This window comes from Apaloderma vittatum, unplaced genomic scaffold (assembly GCF_000703405.1).
Source record: "Apaloderma vittatum isolate BGI_N311 unplaced genomic scaffold, ASM70340v1 scaffold29570, whole genome shotgun sequence".
In the NCBI taxonomy this organism is placed as follows: Eukaryota; Metazoa; Chordata; class Aves; order Trogoniformes; family Trogonidae; genus Apaloderma; species Apaloderma vittatum.
This window is the reverse complement of record NW_009696713.1, coordinates 902-1114: the sequence shown is the minus strand read 5'-3', so window position 1 is coordinate 1114 and position 213 is coordinate 902.

Sequence of the window (213 nt, the reverse complement as noted above, 5' to 3'; positions counted from 1 at the left end):
ACCCTCAACAACATCTGCCTATTTATTTATTTAAATTGGCAAGGTGAACCCTTTGCATATTTGCTCAGAGCCAGCTCCCAATTATTGGTCGTTTATCCCTTCTTTATTCCCCCTCCCCATCCTCCTTGGCATCGGTGCAATCCCGCAGGCACAGCCGGCACACGGCGAGCAGCCAGCACCGGGACGCGCACATTTCCCACGGACCCCGGAGGC